General features: G+C 41.5%; 1 protein-coding gene across 1 annotated transcript in view; it reads right to left on the bottom strand.

Annotated features, from left to right (window-relative positions):
- Positions 1-21,627, bottom strand: part of TTBK2 (tau tubulin kinase 2) — a 2,201,340-nt gene that overhangs the window by 1,252,728 nt on the left and 926,985 nt on the right. The gene's annotated exons all lie outside the window — the stretch shown is intronic.

Raw genomic sequence — 21,627 nt, 5'->3', positions numbered from 1 at the left:
GCTTTCTACACTCCAATGGCAGGAGGGCTTTCAGAGCAGTTACAACTTGATGAGATAAATCTTTCTGAATTGCTGGGAGGATGGAAATCATCTGTCATCTCTTTCTTAGTTGGTGCTGCCACAACGATGCAATATAACTGGGGGGGGGGTGCTTTGCCCAGTGCTGGCCTAAGGATCATATCTGGTTTTCATAGTACTGCTTCACAAGTGTCTGGCTCCTGGCATGATCTCCTCACCACCTGGACAATTAACTAGTCTGCTGGATGAACTACAGAGAAAGTAGATGGGGTTAAACTATAAGCCTCAAAAAGTACTGCTTCATCCTTGGGAGGAAGTTGTGGTCCATGATCCTCTCTGCTGCATCAGTTCTAAGATATTGCCAAATGAGCCTTCTTCAGGATGGGGTTGCAGGGTATATCCCTCTCTATCATATGAGTTTGTATTGGATGTGAGAGACAGACAGGGAGATTCTGTTCTTCCTTTTACATGTCCTCTTTTTTGGTAGCTTGGGGAGGTGTTACCAGACTCCTCAGAGGACATCAGCTGCTGTGGAGCAACAGTTGTGAGGCTCATGGATTGACTCTGACCCAAGGATGCCGAATGGAAAGAAGTAGAGAAGGAGAGTGGGAGCCGGAGAGTGTAGCCATTCCCAAGAAGGTCTGCAATGATCCTCTCCAAAATCTGATCTGAAGAAACCATCCCAGCCACCAGATCCATTCCTGCTCAAAGAGGAATGACCAGAGCGGAGACAGCAAAGTACAGTTGTGTACACTTACCATAAATGTAGATGTTCGAGTGTATTCACTGTTGCAGTCATTACATTTGGGTAATCCTGCTGGCAGGTTGCCCTCAGTCGGCCTGAATTCTAAAGTCTTGGGTCCTGCGTTGGCTACTGTCGCCCATTCCCTGACGTCAGGTCGCCAGGGGTATAAAAGAAGCAGCCGATGCCATTTTCTTCAGTTTTTCTTGCCCCAGATGGCAGGTGCCCCCTAAAAGGGTAGCCAAAATTTATATATTTATATATATATATATATATATATATATATATATATATATATATATATATATAAATAAATACATGCAGCAATATAAACTTTACCTTCATCTACAAGCAAATACACCACATAGGTTGTATAAATCAGAGAAGGAAAGATAAGTTCCAGCAGAAAAAAGGGGGATGGCGGGTGGGTAACCTGGATTGCAACAGTGAATACACTCGAACATCTACATTTATGGTAGGTGTACACAACTGTACTATGTTCTTCATGTTTCACTGTTGCAGTCATTACATTTGGGTAGAGTCCCAAAGCTATGGTTGGGAGGCTGGAGCTAAACCACATTAGGAGTGGCTATGAGGCCCTGCAGAACTGCAGTGGCAAAGCCTGCCCTGGATTTAGAGTAGAGTGGTAGTTGATAGTGCTTTGTAAAGGTGTGCACTGAACTCCAAGTAGCAGCCTCTAAAATGTCTTTGGTTGGTACTCTCCTGAGAAAGTTTGCTGAAGTGGCTGCAGCTCTGGTTGAATGTGGCCTAATGCCCTTAGGCACTGGCTTGCCAAGTTGAAAACAGCAGAAACGAATGCAGTGGCTTATCCACTTTGAAATAGTCTGCTTTGAGAAAGCCTTTCCTTGTGATTCTGCAGCATATGCCACTAGTAATTGCTCTGTCTTCCTGAAAACTTTGGTTCTGTCCAAGTAGAATCTAAGTAGTCTGTGTACATCCAAGGAATGCAGAATTCTCTCTCCCTTGTTCTGTGGATTTGGATAAAAAGTTGGTAGATGAATAGTTTGTTTAAGAGCCACACTGGACACCACTTTAGGCATAAATGTTGGGTTTGTCCTCAGAGAAACCCTGTCTGGATAAAAGGTTCCACAGCCATGAGTGCCTGTAGTTCTGAAACTCGTCTTGCAGAAGTTATTGCTAGGAGTAGAGCTGTTTTCCAAGATAAAAATTTTATATCAGCAGTAGCAGCTGGCTCAAAAGGAGGCAGGGTGAGTTTTTCCAAGACATAGTTGAGGTCCCATGCAGGCATTGGTGATCTCCTTGGAGGTCTTAAATTTTTGGCTCCTCTGAGGTACTGCTTTAATAAGGGATGAGAAAAGATTGGTGGCTCTGTATTGTAATGAGCCAAAATGGCAGAGGCATGAATTTTAATAGATGAAAAAGATGGGCCTTTGTCCAGCATCTCAGTTAAGTATTGCAAAATCTGAGGAATATTTGGCACAGCTGTATCAGTTCCTTGTGCCTGGTTCCAAGCACAGAATCTCTTCCATTTTCCAGCATAAGATTTTCTAGTACTAGGCCTTCTGGCTTCCAAAATGACATCCATCACAGCTTTACTGACAGGTGCGTTTTGTATGACTACATTATTCGCCAAGCTGCCAGGTTTAAAGTCCTGAGTTGGCTGTGCAGGATCTGATTGCTTTGCTGGGACAGTAGATAAGGTACTTTAGGTAAGGTCCAAGCTGGGCATTGAGACAAGCTCCTTAGTATTGGAGACCAGTACTGGTGGGGCCAGTCTGGGGCAATCAGTATCATCTGTGGCTTCTCCTGTCTGACCTTTAGGATTACCTTGGGTAGGAGAGGCAGTGGGGGAAGGCATATACTGACAGGCTTTTCCAGCTGAAAGATAGGGTGTCCATGTTCCATGCTTGTCTGTGATAAATCCTTGTGCAGAATCTTTTTAGTTGGCAGTTGTGAGGGTAGGCGAATAGTTCTATGTCCGGGCACCCCCATTTCCTTGTTATCATGCTGAAGACTTGTGGATCCAGCTGCCACTCGTGGGGATCCATGAGGTTTCTGCTTAGTTCATCTGCCAGAGTATTTTTCCTTCCTGGCAGGAATTGCACCTGCAGATGTACTTGGTAAGTCAATGCTGTGTCCCACAAAGTCAAGGCTAGTCTGCAAAGGGGGTAAGAATGTGTGCCCCGCTGCTTGTTTATATACCACATGACCATGGTGTTGTCTGTCTATCAGTAGTTGTCCCGGAGGAAGTAGGTCCTTGAAGGCTGTCAGGGCATTTTGAACAGCTAGCATCTCTTTTTAATTGATATGTAGATGCATTTGGTTTGAGGTCCATGTGCCCTGAATGCATCTTCCTGCCAAGTGGGCCCCCCAGGCATAATCTGATGCATCCGTTGTTAGTGTCTGCCTGGCTGGGGGTAATGTGAATGGCTGTCCCTTGTTTTGGTGACAAGCCTTTGCCCACCATCGAACCTCCTGTTGCAGGCAGGGAATGAGAGTAATCATAGTTTCCTGGCTGTGGCAATGTTGAGTCCAAACACTTTTTAGACCATTGAAGTTTCCTCATATGCAGTCTTGCATATGGAATTAGTAGGATGCAGGATGCCATGAAGCCCAAAGCCTGCAGAATTTTTCTTGCAGATAACTCTGCCTTTGTTGCCATTTTGAAATAGGTAGTCAGTTGCCTTTGTTTGTCTGGCATGAGATAAGCCATCTGGGCAGTTGTATTTAAGTTTGCACCCAGGAATATTATCTCTTGAGAAGGTACTAGTTTTGATTTCTTTTCATTGACTGTGTACCCTAGGCATGTTAGAAGTCTTTCCACAAACACCAGATGCTCTAGAAGAATGTCCTTGTTCTCTGCTTGAATTAGACAGTCGTCCAAGTAAGGATATATTTGTATTCCTCTCTGTCTGCAGAATGCAATTACTGGTGCCAGGCACTGTGTAAAGACCCTGGGCGAAGTAGATAAGCCAAAGGGCACTGCAGAGAATTGGTAATGCATTGAGCCAACCTTGAATCTGAGGTATCTTCTGTATATTTGTCTGATTGGGACATGCAGGTATGCCTCTTTTAGGTCTAAAGTCACAAGCCAAGCGTTCTTGCCCAGCATGGACAGAAGCTGCTGCAAAGCCAACATCTTGAATTTTGGTATATCCTGGAATGTGTTCAGAATAGATAGGTCCAGTATTGGCCTCCAGGTCTTGCCCTTTGAGTACCAAGAACAGTCGAGTAAAATCCTTGTCTCTGCTCTTGCTCTGGTACTTGTTGAATGGCCCACATGTCCATGAGGGATGAGACTTGTTTTTGTGCCTCTGCCCATTGATTTTTTGGCAGATCTGGCCAGCCGTTTGCATATGAAAGTGGAACTTGTAGCCTTGTGACACATTTAGAACCCTCTTGTCCTGGGTTATGATGTGCCAATTTTGAGAAAAAAGTGCTAATTTTCCCCCAAGGGTGCTGCCAGGAGATAACTGCTTGGTGCAGGCAAGGGGAAGTCATTGGGATTGTTTCCTGTATGGTTGTGATTTGTCTTCTCCAACTTTGGAGGTAGAAGCACTCCATTGCTTTGACCTGTATGAACCTTGCTCCTGGGATCTGCCCCTTTGAGGTCTGTCTGACACAGGAAATGACCAATTCTTTGTTGGCCAGTGTCTACTAAACCTAGGTGGCTGTACTTGTAAAACATCTTTGACAGTTTGCATAGATTTTGCTTTGTCCTCCATTTTCTTTAACACCTCTTCTGCCCTAACACCAAACAAAGTATCAGGCTGTAAAGGTGCATCTAATAATTTAACTTTGACATGATCAGGCAGATTTTGCTCCTTTAACCAAGCATGCCTCCTAATTACAGAACCCGTAACTGCGGCCCTGCAGGAGGCCTCCAAAGAACCAAATCCACATTGCAAAGTATGCTTTCCAATTTGTTCAGCTGCATGCAATAAATCCTGCATTTCCTTGTTTTCTGCACATTCAGAGTTTAACAACATTTTCTGTTTAAGCAATGCCATGACATGTTGCTGATATTTGAGCATATGAAACTGACAGTTTAATGCCCTTATAGCCAAGGTAGCAGATGTGTAAACCTTTTTTCCCCATCTATCCAGTGCCCTAGAATCTCTATCAGAGGGGGTAGGGTTTTTTGCAGCGGAAGCCTTAACTCCTTTGGGACCCTGTGAAATAGTTTCTGGGGCTGCAGCAGGATTTTTAAAAAGGAATTTATGAGAGTCAGGAACCCTGTAATATCTGTCAGGCTTAACAGAAGCTGAAGATAAGGAGTCAGTGGTAAGACTAGACTCTGAAAACACATCATCTACAATGTCTAACACAGGTGGAATGGCTAGAGCCCTGTGTTGAGGAAGTAAAAGGAAATCCCTGAGCCTCTTTTTAGATTCTGAAAAATCTTGGCTCTCCCAGTGGAAATGCTCCCTCATGGTATGCAAGGTTTCTCCAAAAGAATAGTCCTCTGGAGGAGAAGCTGAAGGAATAGATTCTTCAGCATCAGAATCCTCGTAGGGGGGAAGAAAATATTCCTGATCAGAAGAGGAATCAGAAGAAATGGAAACCTGATTGGAAGATTCAGTCAGTCTCTTGCCTAGGCATCTTATCAGGAGGGGGATGGGAACCCCTGATCAAGGTAATCAAATCTTCGGCCATTTTGAGCATCTGTTTTTTGGGCATAGAGGCCTGACCACGTGGCTCTTGAATTTGTTTCTTTGCTTTAGAAGGTGTTTTAGTCTTTGCCTTTGAAGCTGAAGTCGGTTTAATGTAAAGATGTTTAGGTATGAATACACCCTCAGAAGCCGGTGCCTGCTCAGCGGCTCAGGACCCATCTGAAGAAATAGTATCCAAGGCTCCAATACCTTGAGTTTCCAGCGGCATGGCCGACTCCACGTGGAAGTTGGTAGCGGCCTGCAATTCTAAAGTAGTGGGTGTCAGGGGCTGTGAAAGTGCCTCACTGAGAACCGGCGACTGGCTTAGGAGAAGCTTCATTGTTGGTTTTGCGCCTCAGTTGTCTCTCTCTCTCTCCTTTTCCTTGCGTTTCTTGTGAACTCGGGTAGTCGGATGGCTATCCGATGACATTTCTGGATAATTAAACCGGCGTCCAAAATTGTTTAAAGCAAAATCATACTGACGCTTAATAGTGTGTTGGTTAAATCTAGCACAAAACCGACAACCAGAAACGTTGTGATCAGGGCCTAGGCAAGGAATACAGTAAGCATGAAAATCCTTATGAGGTATTTGCTTTCCACAAGAAATACAATTATTTGCTTTTTCTGACATCGGTCTGGAGCAAGAAAAAAGTTTCCCCAACGGGGTACTTAGCTTTATTGAAGACTTCGGATCTGAAACTCGAACACGAAAATCTCAGGAGTCGGCCGACCGGCACTTGCGAACTGCTTCTGCTTTGGGCAACGAGCAGCAAGAAAGACTGAAAAAAATGGCCTCGGCTGATTCTTTTATACCCCTGACGATCTGACGTCATGGAAGGGGTGACAGCAGCCGACGCAGGACCCAAGACTTTGGAATTCAGGCCAACTGAGGGCATCCTGCCAGCAGAATTACCCAAATGTAATAGCTGCAACAGTGAAACACGAAGAACATCCATGGAAGCAATGGTCAGCCTAGAGGAATGGACTGGAATATATGACTTGAAAGCAGAGCTCTCTGACACCATCTGCAGAGCCGTGCAAGACTGCTTTGAAAATGGCACTGAAGTCTCTTTTGCTAGTCCCCAACTCAGTGACTGCAGCTGCCCTGACAGCATCGGGGTCAAGTATGTGGGATTCAGTATCCCCAGATTCAATGCTAGATTGAGTTTCTGCACAGAAGTAACAGATGCCTGGTGGAAGACTGGCTCTGAAACCTTTGGAGCCAAGAAGCACACTGGGGAAGGAGTTAGAAGTCTGGGCATATGGCTCAAACCAATTGCCTTTGAAGGCAAAGAGAAGGTACGACTCCCATCTCATCTTATGTCATAAAAAAAGCTCCTCCTCATGTGATCCATGTCCACCTCTGATGTACTCCTGGATGACCTGAAGAATCTTGGCAACAATGCAGAGGTAGGTCAAGATGAGACCTGAGACATCTCTTTTTGGACGACCCTTGGGTAGCTGGACACTTGGCTGAGGTGTCCTGTACAATAACAGGCTACACGGCCTCCAGATCCAGAGGCAAGGTACACATGGGGGTCCAAGCCATGGGTTCATCTATCCTTGGAGCTTTCACCACTAAATGGGATCCCAAGAGTCTGATGCTTTCTTTCTGGACTTTGTATCCTTATGCATGGAGACTTTGTTAGTGGCTTTCATGAAGTCTGGTTCCATGGGCAACAACCCTTTCAATATCAATGTATTATTTCTGTCTGGAAGAGCTCTGCGACAAAATCCTGCACAAATGTCACATTCAGTTGACAAATGTGGCACCTCCAAGCACGCTAAACACAGATCATAATTTTTTTTTTTTTTTTGGGGAAGGGATTCTAACGCCTAATAGTAAGAGTATTTCTTAAAGCTTCTCTCCTTGTTCTTGTCCATCTAGAAAATAACTCACAACAAATACTACAAGGCTACAACAACAATATGGATATTAACTGATCCAAACACTATATACCTTCTGAAAACAGTAAATCCAATAAAACTATAGGTATAAAAAGTATCCTTAACAGACATTGTTTTTTATATCAATGCCCAATTGTGAGAAGTTGCTGGCTGGAAGAAAGGGAGAGAAAAGGGAGCTAAAATCTTAAGGACCATCAGATAAAGGACTGTTATAATTATAACAACCGCTACAGTCTACTACTACCTATCGTAATAAAAAATCCAGGAAAAATATTAAGTTAAATAAGCTAGGTGAAGAACTTGGCTGTTAGTTAAGGAGATCCACATCTTGACACAATGACACCAAACAAGATCTGAGGCAGTGCAGCAAATATATATATTAGTAAGGAGTAAAGAGAGTTATATTTTTAGAGGTCTGATTTTACCCTGGACGAGATGAGCACAGGCAAAGCCATATGTGTTAATGTGATATTTTAGTTTTATTTGAAAGGTATGATGAGTAAGTAGCAGCTTGTTTTATTGTCATATGGATATCACTCCAATGTGTAGATATCTTTATGTAGAAAAGGGCTTTGCCATGCTTACTATAAGTTTTGTGAGTAAGAGTTAAGTACAGACCTGTGGATTTTAGATGTCTAGCAAGAGTAAATCATGGAATAGAATGGCGATAGCTGAAATCAGTGCTGGCTGATGTAGCATTTTGAAAGCTGATTTTAGTTGTGCATAAATAAGCAAGTTAGGGAGTTCTTGCCAGTTCATTTATTTATTATTATTTTAACACCTTTATTAACTTCACAGATTACATGGGTACACATACAGTTATAAAAGCAAACAAACTATTCCACTGAGTTTTCCTTTTCATGCATTACACAGAGATGGTTTACTTCTTAACAATTATTCAATTAAGCATTACTAAGATCACACAAGTCTTACTTTTCCTGAAATTTCACTCCTCCAGAACATTATTCTGCAAGTATTATTCCCACAGATTCCATTTAATTCTATGCAGTTTGCTCTTTTCCCTTTCTAAAAGTCATATCTCCAATTATGTTATCTTCTTTATAACATTCAATAATTATGTTATGGATAGTTTAGCTTTTGATTTCCATTTTACAATAATTGATTTTTAGGCAGCCAAAAGCATTCAACTTAGCAGGGCCTTACTATGTCTAGGCAGTTCAGTTTCTATATCCCAGCTATTTCCTCATTTGCAACAATTTGCTTCCCTGTAGGGGAATTTTAAAATCTACCATCTCATTAAATTCCCAAAAAACATGTTCCCAAGTACCTCCCTGTTTCCAGTCTTGCAAGTTTATTTTTTGACAGCAGTAAGTTTAAGCCGGTAACAAATTTGATAATTTTGTTATAGCCTTGTTCTAGTCTGGAGAGCTGCGCAAACTACATTTGTGAAGATTGATGAAACATACAGTAGACCGGGTAGTAAAAGGGGAGGTTGCCATGATTATTCTACTTTGGTTAATAAGATACAGTTAACCTCGTATAACGGATCAAGTTTCCAATGGGCTTCTGGACAACATACTGAATGTGATGATTAAATTTGTCAAGTTTTCACCGTCACCCTAAACAGTTTTGTATGTTTGACTTGCTTAAGCTTGGAGTAATTACAGAAGGATAATTTTAATGTTTGTCATTAGTGTTAAATGGGGAAAATATGAAGTTTTGTTTTTTTAGGTTTTAAAAACAACTTAGTCTGTCATTAGTGTTAAATGGGGAAAATATGAACCAGTTTTGTTTTTTTTTAGGTTTTTAGAAATATTTGGGATTACTGCAGCCAGGTTTCTAAGGGAAAGTTTCTCATGTTACAGTCTACATATAGGAATGACTATAGGCTGACCACACCAGGGTAGCGTCATCTGTATATATATATAAACACATACATACTGTGATATAGCAACCCAGTTTTAAATGGAAGTGAAGCTAAAGCAAGTCATATAATAAATATTCAAAATGGAGATGGACTTGATGTCTTAAATGAAGAAAAAGGTGTGGGGGGTTCACTCCTCCCAAAATAAAAGGATGAGATTTGATGTCTGAAGGATGCAACATATTCTTCTGGTGAAAAGGCCAACAAGAGACTTTTAAGTACTATGGCTTTTCTAGAGTTATTATGTACTACAATTTCAGAAAACAGTTTGAATAATCTGGAGCCTGTGAACTGGAGAAAAAAAAAAAAACATAGAGATGAACTGTGTTTTCTGTATTTTGAATTCCTCCTCCCAAACCAAGAAGAAACTTCACAGTGTGGAGGGTGTGAAGTTCACTCCTTGAAATATGTTATGCACCTAGTTCACTAATACAATTCGAACGTTATAATATGTACTAGAAAATAATAAAATAGTAGGTAGTCCACAGCTGAGTTAAAAATGGAATATCCTTTATTGAAACACACAAACAAGTGATCCTAGTTGAGTATAATGAAAAGCATTAAAGACGTTCATTAATTTATATATGATCGGATTACTTGGAGTAAGGGAGTAGTTACAGTGGGTGGTTCTGTTAAGAGCAATAAAAGCATTAAACTCATTCCTTTAACCAAGTCCCCCTTCCCCTAAACACCATAGTGTAAACTGAGACTGTGCTACCTTAGAAATGAAACTTAAAAGCTAGAGACAAATTAAAATATAAGAACAGCTTATTAAGGCTAACCTACTAATCCAAACTTTATTAAGAAACCAACTCACTAACAAAATGACTTACTAATTAACTAACAAAAAGATCTACCACTAAACACCTATCAGAATAAATATTAGTAATTTATAGGTTCATATGTGTTTACTAGGCTAATGACCACAAGGGCCTTTTTAAGCCTAGCCATGCATCTCAAATCTTTGACGAGTTCTGATACCCTTGATAAGTGTAAGCATGGGCCTGGCAGATGAACCATTTACAAGTTACCTGCTTGCATCAGGTGCTAAACAAGGGATGAATTTCTGGTTTCCCATCCAATTGTCCAAGCTGCACTTGAATTGGATTACGGAGGAACTCTGTTTCACAAGGATGGGGAGCCTGTTCCATAGACGGGGTAGTCTCTAGGATACACAGAGTGGATATAAAAAGTGTACACACCCCTGTTAAAATGCCAGGTTTTTGTGATATAAAAATGAGACCACAATAAATCTCAAAACTTTTCCCACCTTTAATGTGACCTATAAGCTGTACAATTCAATTAAAAAACAAACAAATCTGTTAGGAGAAAAAATATAAAAAATAAAATATGTACAATAAGCTGGTTGCATAAGTGTGCACCACACCCTTAAACTAATACTTTGTTGAAGCACCTTTTGATTGAATTACAGCATTCAGTCTTTTTGGGTACACACCTGCCATCAATTAAAGCGACTCCAATTGACCTCAAATAAAGTTCAGCTGTCCTAGTAGGATTTTCCTGACATTTACACACTTGCCTGCTACAGCAAAAGCCATGGTTCATTACAAAGCATCAAAGGGATCTCATTGTTGAAATATATCAGTCAGGAGAAGGGTACAAAAAATTTCCACAGCATTGGATATACCATGGAACACAGTGAAGACGGTCATCAAAAAGTGGAGAAAATATGGAACAATGATGTTGCAAATAACTGGACTTCCTCCACAACTGATGAAATGACAAGATGAAAACTGGTCAGGGAGGCTGCCAAGAGACCTACAGCAACACTGAAGAAGCTGCAGGAATTTCTGGCAAGTACTGGTTGTGTACGACATGTGACAACAATCTCCCATATTCTCCATATGTCTGGACTATGGGGTAGGGTTGCAAGACGGAAGCCTTTTCTTACACAGAAAAATATCCAGGCCCGGCTAAAATTTGCAAAACAATACATCAAGTCTCCCAAAAGCACGTTGGAAAATGTGTTATGGTCTGAAGAGAACAAGGTTGAACTTTTTGGCCACAATTCCAAAAGGTACATTTGGCACAAAAACAACATTTTGCATCACCAAAAGATCAAAATCCCCATGGTGAAGCATGGTGGTGGCAGTATCATGCTTTGGGGTTGCTTTTCTTCAGCTGGAACTGGGGCTTTAGTCAAGGTGGAGGGAATTATGAACAGTTCCAAATACCAGTCACTTTTGGCCCAAAACCTTCAGGTGTCTGCTAGAAAGCTAAAGATGAAGAGGAACTTCACGTTTCAACATGACAATGACCCCAAACATACATCCAAAATCAACAAAAGAATGGCTTCACCAGAAGAAAGTTAAAGTTTTGGAATGGCCCAGCCAGAGCCCAGACCTAAATCCAATAGAAAATCTGTGGGGTGACCTAAAGAGGGCTGTGCACAAGAGATGCCCTCTTAATCTGAAGAGGGGCCAAATATTGCCAAGTCAAGATGTGCTATGCTGACAGACTCTTACCCAAGAAGACTGAATGCTGTAATTAAATCAAAAAATTTATATTTTCTCCCCTAACAGATTGGTTTGTTTTTCAATTGTATTGTACAGGTTATAGGTCACACTAAAGGTAGAAAAAGTTTTGAAATTAATTTACTGTGGTCTCATTTTTTATATAATAAAAACCTGGAATTTTAACAGCGGTGTCTACACTTTTTATATCCACTGTACCTATCTCTCCAGCAGGTCCTATTTATATCAGAGGCAAGGTTTTTTAAGTCTTTAGAATGGGTAATTCTGGTACTGCTTGTTTTGTGGATATGCAGGAGTTCCAACAAAGTGAAGGTCTGACAATGGCCCTGTATGCCAGGCATAGATCTCCTCTCAAAAGCCTGTAGGAGACAGAATACAGGGATAGGGCCTTGAGGTGATCTCCATAGGACATATTACTTATGTCCTGTATTCTTTTAGTGAGAAACACCTGTGGACGTTCCAGCTGTAGGAAATGCCTAGTTAGGTACATACCAAAAAGAGCACTGTATTCAATAATAGGTCTGATGAATGCAGAATATAGTGGAACAATGACTTCCTTGGACTTGGATGCCATACCTTTGTTTATAAGTTGTTGCAACATAGAATGATTTCCTCACCACTATAGACATGTGATGATCAAAGGCTAGATTGCTATCTATGTGCGTCTCTAAGTCCCTGACTACTGAGTCAATTCTAAAGGGTGTGTTGTCAATATGATAAAGTAAAGTTAGAGCTGAATTTATCAGGCTCAATATAGATGGCTCGATTTACAATGAGGTCTGCACACAATTGTGTATTGTCTTTGAGGTTGCAGACATAGCTAAAGGATGCTTTGCGTTTGTCCTTGGCCTGGGAGGCCAAACTTACCTCAAATTTGGCTTAGGTAGACTTTGTCCTCTGAGTTATTTTAGTTTAATTAGAGTGCTCTTATTCTGCTGGGTGCTCCACCACCTAATTTCTGCCATGATTTTCTTCCTCCTGTTATACATCCGACTGATTTTGTGATTCCAACCAGGGTGGCTTGTTTTTTGTTAGTTCTGTACTTCTTCCTAGTGGGTATAGCTGCCTCTATACAGCTATTAATATGCTTGCACAGGGTTTCTATGAACAGTTATGCATAGGCAGAAGTGTTCTCAGGGTATATAGGGGGCTTGAAATTTTGTCAGGTTCTCATTTAATAGCAGGAGGTTAGCCTTAGAATAGTTCCTGAATATTCCCGGTTTAGCTGGGGGTCCAGGTTTTATTTTTACTTCAAAGGAGACCATTTTGTGGTCTTGACCTTACCACAAAGATTGCTTTCGTACCAAAAAATATTTCATCAGGTTTGTGTGTAAAAAACATATCATAACATAAATGAACATCTGTAAAAATTTACAAGTGAAGACCTAAGTACGCTGGAAACCATAGCTATAATTGCTAAGGAGGAATACAGTGAAAAATGTTAGAAATAAATAGTGAAAAATGTTAGAAATAAAGCATTAAGGCCCTGGGGGTCTGTTCAAGTGTAACATCTAACTAAGAAAGCGCTTAGTTTAAATGAGTAGAAGTATCAGAAAACAGTACCAATGTCAGTTATTTTCATTGTAAAATATTTACAGTGTTTGATATCCGTTTATAACAATATTAGTATGCAAAATATTAGTGTGTAATGTCAGTATTAATCAGTCCCATATCAGACTTTTAATAGTCTTTTAAACAGTGAGGCAATTTTCTGAGTTCTAGTATGCTTTTTTGGAGCAGTAATAATTAAGCTTTGGTTTTCTAAGAGTTCAGTTTCAGCTGCCACAGTAGTTCACGTTTTTCTACAAGATTAGATATACCACTCCCTTGCTCCAAATAATCTGATTATATATAAATTAATGAATGTCTTTAATGCTTTTCACTATGCTCAACTGGGATCTCTCGTTTGTGTGCTTCAATAAAGGATATTCCATTTTTAACTCAACCGTGGACTACCTGCTATTTTATTAGTTTATAGTACGTATTTTGAACTTCAAATTTTATTAGTGAACTAGGTGCATCACATACTTCAAAGAGTGAACTTCACACCCTCCGCCCCGCAAAGTTTCATCTTGGTTTGTTTTTGACCCAGTATAGGTTGCAAACTGAGTTTTCCGAGACTTCCAGGGATACCACAGATTCTTTTGTGTTTTAATTCCTTCTACCTTTCAAGTATGCAAACACAGAAGTTGTCGTTTTATTTAATCGGTAAATAGAACAATCTCTATAAATGAATGAATGCAACGACTTGTGAGACTGCTTTTTTTTTTCTATTAGAAATACTACAACTCCGCTACACTTGTGCATAATGTTCATAGGTAGGTACTGGGCATTAGAAAAAAATTACAGTTTTACTTCATGCAAACCATAACTTGAGAAAAATCTTGACTCCTACATTCTAAGTAAGCCATTCCATCTGAAAATCCTATTGTGTTACAAACTACTTCTGAATTACACAATTCACTTTTACCAGACTTACAATAACACCACCTGCTTGTGTCTTTCAGTAACTTCTACCTCTCTTTGATTCCATAGTGAAACTTACTATGAACCATACTCGTGTAGAAGATAAACGTTCAGGTCCATGAAAGAAGAGTGTAGCAGGAATGTGTGTCACGTGCTACTCAACAAGAAATCATCACTAGCACTGGGCCCAGACTATGAACAGCCCCCCCCCCCCATCTACTTCCAAACACAGACAACTGCATGAGCCACTGAGAAGGAATTTGAATGGCTAACTTCTTTAACAAAGGTCTTCACATGCTATGACATCTGGTTTCATCCTCAATCAAAGACATGTTGCTGATTTGCCAGTCCTCCAACTATCCCACAGCAGTGAATAATTGACTGCATTTTTTATGAATACACTGGCATCTTTATTCAGGATTATTTTCTCTACCTTGCAATCAGGGTTGCCAGATTTCCGACTGGCCAGGTAGGGACTAAAAAAAAAAAGGTCTTTCACTGTTAAGTGAAGACTATAAAAAAAAAAAAAAGAAGTAGCTCTTGGGCCAAACAGATCAAAAATAAATAAACACAGAGCTACTTCTGTTTAATGCGAAACATCGCAGTTCCGCATTAAACAGAAGTAGCTCTGTTTTGCGATGTTTTGATTGTCCCGTATATCGGCATACGGGCCAATCAAAAATCGCTAAACATTGAGCTTCGTTTAATGCGGAACTTCTGCATTAAACACAAGAAGCTCCATGTTTAGCGATTTTTGATTGGCCTGTATGCCGGTATACGGGCCAATCAAAAAAAAAAGCGGAGGCTGCCCGGGATTTAAACCGGCAGGGTGGGACTCGGGATCAGACTGTTGATCTTGGGACAGTCCCGCCCAAATAGGGACGTCTGGCAACCCTGCTTTGAACAGTGATTATTAGGTTAGGCTTCAGCTGCCCTCATGACCCAGAAATGGATAAAGCTAATACTACAGAATGAATGCATGCTCTCCAATACATATTCCCTACCCCCAAAAATTTGATCAGTGTAGACTTGTTCTATCACCAAAAATCCATATTTATGTCAGCCATCTCAAAATTATCAGAAACTGGCGTGAAAGTATACAACTGATAAATCAATGAAGTGCTCATCATGAGTAAAATACAACCACTCCACTAAGAATTTTGCAATTATAAAATGTATTTATTCAAAAATATGTTTAAAATCTTTTTTAATGATTAAACTGCATGGATCTAACATCTTGTTGTGAATGAGTGGTCATACAGACTAAGTTTTTTTTATTTTTTTTTACTGTGCATATAGAAATCTGTCCTTGTAAAATATGCATGCTCAATGAAAAATTCACTTTACTTTCACATCTCAAGAGTTCAGTGTGACGTTAACACTGAAGTTTAGTGGGTTTTTTCTTCTTTCCTAAGAGAGATATGCAATATACTATTTCAGTGTTTAAAAGTGTATGTAAAAGGTCGATTTCTTCTTTTTGTTTGAAATTTCATCTGTACATTTTCTAAGTTTGTCATGTAGGGTGCAGTGACATCAAGTTTAGACTGTGTGGAAGGATCCAAGCAATCCTAGTAATAATGCATTCAGATGGTTGTTTGGCAATTCTATCATGCAGACATTCAATATTGTATGCCATTAAAGAAGAACAAAACAGCAAGAGAGATGACTAGAGTACAAAAAAAAGCTGGGACTGTACAGCAGTTTTTTCTATTTCTGTACTATTCCAGTTATCACCTACAAAATCAGCTCATAAACAGGTGAGAACCCAGTACACGGACACCACTGCCCTACTCCAAACACCTAACACTATGCCATGCCACAAGCATCACTACCACCCAAACTTCACAAAAGCTGTAAATATGTATATGCACAGTCTACTAAATAAAAGCTTACACCCTTTGTGCAGTTTCCTGAACAGTTTCACCATTATGTTATGACCTGTTCTCTAAGCATAACCGGAGTCACCAGTGAAGGAAAGTTGAGGTGCTTTCATAGGAAATTACTATGCTAATGACCCTGAGGCCCTTACAAGCCTAGCCAAGAGTTTATCCCCAAAAAAAGAAACCTCAGTCAGCATCTGTTGCCCCTGTCAGTGAGGAACACAGGTGGAACCCCTGGGACAAATCTGTGGTTTCTCATACACTCAACAGGGTTGCGCTTGAAGAGGGTCAGCAAGGTACTCTGTTTGACGTATATGGGAAGTCTATTCCAGAGACAGGGCAGCCTCTGGGAAACAAGCCCATCTCTCCAGCAGCTTTTGTTGATGTTGCATATTAGATTTAGGCCTTTTGAGCGGGTAATGCGTGAGGAGTTAGACTTATGGAAATGGAGCATCTCTAGTAAGGCAGGGTCTGAAATTGCCCCTGTAGGTGAGACGCACATCACCTCTGAGCAATTTATATGATATTGAGTAGAGTGACAGCGATTTGAGCCTGTCTGCATAGGACTGGTGTTGGAGGCCATGAAGTCTCTTTGTGAGGTATTTCTGTGGCCGTTCCAGTTGGTGCAGGTGTTTGGAAAGGTACATACCAAATGGGGCATTATACTCAATTACTGGCCTAATAAGGGAGGAGTACAGAGAGGTAATAACCTCCTTTTTTTCTGGATGCAGTCCCTTTACTTATGAGATGAATTAAGTAAAAGGCTTTTCTGACCACTGCCGCTACATGATGGTCAAAATGTGAGATTATAGTCAACTTGAGTACCCAGGTCTCTCACCACAGGTTGTGTGCTTAGAGGGTTGCCATTGATTTAGTAATCAGTAGGGGCCATGTTTTTGCCGGACGGCATGATAATACTTTTTTTGCGTTTAACTTAAGGCCATTACAGTCATTTGTTGCAGTGAGACCCTCTTGCAGTATGTTAACATCATTTGAGGAGTCAATGACAGCACCCAACTTACAGTCATCCACAAACTTGGTAAGCCACAGGCTTTTAGTCTTTGCATGGACCTCTGAGAAGTAGATGCCAAACAGTAGGGGTCCCAGGACAGATCCCTGGGAACACCAATAGTGACAGGTCTGCTGTCAGAGGTGGAGGCGCCTATTTTGACCTTGTGGTTCCATCGGTGCCACCCATCTGATGAGATAGGGATTTACACCAAGTTGTGTTAGCTTTCTGATGATGCCCGAGTGGGGGCTTACTGTCAAAGGCCTTGGCCAAATCAAAGTAAGCTGTATGTACTGCCTTTCCCTCATCCACGGCCTTGGTGACAGTCTCAAAGAAGTCAGCCAGGTTCAACAGGTAAGAGCTGCCCTTGATGAATCCGAACCAGGTGGGGTCAAGTGCTTGGAGACTGCCCATGTAATTCTTTATGAGAGCCATAATAATACGCTCCATGGCTTTACAGATCAGACTTGTCAAGCTAATAAGACGACAGCTTTCAGAGTCGGTAGTGGCACCACCTTTGCGCAAAGGGATGACAATGGCAGTTCTCCACTCTGCTGGAATGAAACTTGTACTTGGGTTGTGGTTGAACAGGGTGCTCAATGGCGAAGCTAGTTCTTGCTGGAGATTGTGCAGAATACAGCCTTGGATGCTATCAGGTCCTATGGAAGCTGTGTTCTTTGCCTTGAATAAGCCCTTTAACACTTGATCTATGGAGATGTGAGATGCGGGACAAGTATTGGGGATGTCAAATGGGCTTTTGGGGGTGGACTGGGGAGTGAAGTTTGCGCAAAACCTCTCTGTTAGCAGGTTGGCTAAGTCAATAGGATCAATGTAAGTGATACTGTTAAGTACTAATTCGGAAAAACCTGGGCTTTGCTATGGAGGTTTCTGATGCAACTGAAGAAGGCTTTTTGGTTTCCCTTTGTTTCAGATTTTGATTCATAATTGGCTTTGGAGGTTTTAATTAGTGAGATAATTTGCTTGTTGAGGCTAAGGGGGGAGTTTTTCCAATTTGGAATTTGCTTCTTTTTACCCATGGACAACAGTTTCTTCCTTTTGTTGTAAAGCCTGTTGATACAGGATGTCAACCAGACAGATTTATGTTAACTTGAGGAGCAGGTTTTAATTCTTTTGGGTATGGCTGATTCTATGCAGTTGTACGGGTGCTTGTATACTGCATTGGTGTACTGTTCAGCATAGTTGTCTGCATCCTCTGAGGGGGGCGGTGCTGTGAAGCTACGGATACCCTCCTTTAGGAGGTTGTAGTCAGCTTTTGAGAAGTTTTTTAGCCTGGTTACAGCTGGCAGGGGGGGGGGGGTTGGGTGGGATAGAAACTTTGAATGAGACAGACTGATGATCTGATCTCACTAAGGAAAAACATACTATGGGAGTGGTGCAGCGGTTGCCCATGTTAGTGAGAACCAAGTCCAGAATGTTATCTCTCCTTGGGGGAATGAGACTAACTGGTCTAGTGCGTTAGAAATGATGAAGTCATGGAATCGGGTGAATGCATTAGTGCAGGAATAGTTCACCCAGTCTATGGTGGGGTAGTTGAAGTCAACAAGGATCAGGGTGTTAGGGGGTACCTTGATGGAGTCAAGTAGGTCCAGGTAGGAGGAGTGTGTGTCCTGAATCACGGAGGGGAGTCTATAAGTGGCTATAACTTGGATGGGTGTCTTGCCAAAACTGTCAGCTGTACATGGAGTAGTTCCAGTGCATCATGCTGGCAAACCAGGCTGGAGGCGTGCCTATCCTTAATGAAGATAGAGACTCCACCACCCTTAGTCTTCCTGACCTCATTTTGGGGTCAGAATGTGTGGAATGAGGTATAGCCTGGTAAGACAGGGGTGCTCTCCACAGCCCTAAACCAAGTTTCCGTGACCGCAAAGATGTTGGCATCTTCCAGTGCAAGGAGAGCCTCCAGTGAATGCATTTTCAGGTTAAGACTCCTTGCATTAATCTGGCAGTTATTACAGAGGATTGAGACTCGGCTGTTAATGACTTCCTGAAGTCATGAGTACTGAGGGATTCCTTCCACCTCCATTTGCCTATTGTGTGAGCCTGAACAAGTCACATGACTACACAGTGTTTCCAGGTTGGCCATTAAAAAGGGACAACTGTGTCCAGTGGCCTTACCTGGTTAACACATGTAGAAAATAAAAAAAATAAAAAGTCCATTATGATAACTGCCTAATTGATAAAGAACACGCCTGCAAAATGGTACCATCCCTCCACTGCACTGTTAGTATCTCAGGCTGCTGGGTGTGATTGTGTACTGAAGTGTTGAGTGTGTGGTAGTATTAGCTATATAAGCTATACATTTCTAGGATTAATGCTTTCAGTTCTCAAGACCAGCTGTATAATTCATTACATTTGTTCAAGCACATGTTAAGAAAGCAGCTGGCATAAAAGATGCTTTCCAACCAAAACTGAGGTAAAATCAGTCAAATTGCAAAGAATATGCAATGAGAACATGTAAATAAACATTACAGGAAAAAAAAAACACTGGCTTCAAAGGACAAAATTAACTGTAAAGCTCTTTAAGTTGCATTACCCAGAGATATTCATATTACAAAAGAAGAGACTGCAGTTATGAAGGTTCATTCCTAAATACTGGCTTACCGACGCAGGGGTAAGGCAGGAGCCTCCGGTGTTTGGGCTGACTGAGGGCTGCCCTGGCAGGGATGGCCCAGGTGTGATGACTGCAACAGTGAATACACTTGAACATCTACATTTATGGTAAGTTTACACAACTGTACTTTTCATTTGGTGGTCACATGCCAGGACTCCATAGGGGACCATTGTTTGTTTATAGGTTCATAGGTTGGTACTAGGCTATCGGCCCTAGGGCCTATGCAAGCCTAGCCATAACAATTCCCTGGATATTTCTTCCCACAATATTTACTTCTCTGGACCCCTGGTCTAGCAGGGCGACTGACATGATCCTCGGGGTGAATTTTCTATCTCCCATCCAATCATCAAGGTTACTTTTGAAGAGGGCCAATGAGGCGCTCTGCTTGACATGTATGGGCAGTCTATTCCAGAGTATGGGGAGTCTCTGGGTCAGGAACCTATCCCTCCAGCATGTTTTGTTCATTGTGATGACAATGTTTAGATCCCTGGAGCGTGTGGCTCTGATGGATTGGGATTTCTTTAAGTGGAGCATGTCCAGCAGCTCAGGGTTTGACATGGCTTTGTATGTTAAGCAGAGATCGCCTCTGAGTAGACGATATGCCACAGAGTATAGCTGGAGTTTTTTTAGTAGGCCAGCATATGGCATCTGATTTAGGCCTGTGATTCTTTTAGTGAGATATTTCTGTGGCCTTTCCAGCTGTTGCAGATGTCTTGTGAGGTACATACCAAACAAAGCATTATACTCTATAATGGGTCTAATGAGGGATGAGTACAGTGGGACAGTGACCTCCTTTTTTCTGGATGAAAAGCCCTTAGTGATGAGGTGTGCCACATAGAAGGATTTCCTATCGAAAGTGAGACCACTGTCCACCTGTGTCCCTAAGTCTCTCATCACACTTTCGATGTTAAGTTTCCTGCCATCTATGTGGTAATTCATGGGTACATGTTTTTTTCAAAAGGGGATAACTATACATTTCTTGGCATTAAGCTTGAGCCCATGGCTCTGGCACCAGGCATCTGTTTCTGTAAAGCCCTTTTGTAGAATATCCACATCATTTGGGGATTTGATAATGGCTCCAAGTTTGCAGTCATCTGCAAACTTTGTTAGCCAGAGTCCCTTAGTGTTGGCCTGTACTTCAGAGAAGTAAATGCCAAACAAGAGTGGTCCCAGGACTGAACCCTGAGGTACTCCACTTGTCACTTGTCTGGAGCTGGATTTGGAGTCGGCTACTTTTACAGTCTGGGTTCTGTCAGTAAGCCATTTGGCAACCCATCGAGTGACCTAGGGATTTATGCCCAGCTTAGTAAGTTTATCTATGATTCCAGAGTGGGGGATGGTGTCGAAGGCCTTGGCGAGGTCCAGATAGGCTGTGCGGACCGCCTTACCCTCATCCACAGCTCTGGAGACTGATTCGAAGAAGTCAATCAGATTCAGGAGACAAGATGGGCCCTTCACAAACCCAAACTGGGTGGGGTCCAGTGTTTGAAGGTTGCCAATGTCTTTGTTTATAAGTTCCATGATAATGCGTTCCATGCCCTTCAAGATCAGGCTTGTCAGACTGATGGGACGGTAGTTTCCGGGATCCAAGGCGGATCCTCCCTTGTGGAGTGGGATAACTGTAGCTGTGCGCCACTCAGTGGGCACAAAGCCTTAATTAATTGTTAACTGAGGTAGGGCACTGATGCATGTGGAGCTTTTTCATGCTCTGTCCAGGAGCACTGTCTTGTTAAATGACTTGATCAGAGTCACACAACAGGTAGATGGATGCTGCAGGAATTAAACCTTGAACTACGGGAAACATGTCATTAGCAACACATTATGTATTTTTACTGCATATTATTGTTAATACTACAAATTTTCAGTTTTTCCTGGTGAATGGCTTTTGTAAGGATGGTTTTGAGGCACTGTGGTATTGACACATGTTGGGATTAAGTGAACATCTCCAGATAAGAGAA

Source organism: Protopterus annectens, chromosome 6.part0 (assembly GCF_019279795.1).
Source record: "Protopterus annectens isolate FY-2018-M chromosome 6.part0, PAN1.0, whole genome shotgun sequence".
NCBI lineage: Eukaryota > Metazoa > Chordata > Ceratodontiformes > Protopteridae > Protopterus > Protopterus annectens.
Note: the sequence above shows the minus strand (reverse complement) of the source record. Positions and strands in the feature narration are given on the sequence as shown.